The sequence below is a fragment of the Crocuta crocuta genome, unplaced genomic scaffold (genome assembly GCF_008692635.1).
Source record: "Crocuta crocuta isolate KB4526 unplaced genomic scaffold, BGI_CrCroc_1.0 scaffold657, whole genome shotgun sequence".
Lineage (NCBI taxonomy): Eukaryota > Metazoa > Chordata > Mammalia > Carnivora > Hyaenidae > Crocuta > Crocuta crocuta.
In genome coordinates this window covers 1,411,050-1,411,597 of record NW_027529583.1, presented here as the reverse complement: position 1 = coordinate 1,411,597, position 548 = coordinate 1,411,050, and positions in this window count along the sequence as shown.

The following is a 548-nucleotide window of genomic DNA, read 5'->3' as shown; positions in this document are numbered from 1 at the left end:
GGCCACACTTTGTGTGAGCTATTCAAAGAAACCAAGCCCTAATAAGCTCTAGTTTATATGTGATGGTCATTCCTCTCAGCCCCCACCCTGACAATCCTCTGGCAGTCTCTCACCCCCCCACACACACAAACACAACAACTTCAATATCCAGAAATCTCTTACCATAACTTTGCCCTTCAAAGACACCCTTTCTTTAGGTAGGGGCCAAGCATGAACTCCAGCTGAACATATCCAGAGCAATCAACAAATCACACGTTGAGAACAGACTTTTCTTTTCCGAGACCACGTTAGAAATGCACTCAGTGGAGTTTATCTAACTTTAAAAAGTTTAACAGCCCCTGGGTTCAAATATTATGTGCCCATGATTATTTTAAAAACACAATTTGCATTTACCTAGTGTTCATGGTCTATAAAGCATTTTTATACTCAATTGTCTCATCTAATCCAAGCCTTCCCTGCTGGCCACAGTGCTGTTTAGCATCTTCTGCTATGGAAATTTGTAAATGACATTTACTAGCGACCATGTATGATTAGATTCAAAGACCCAT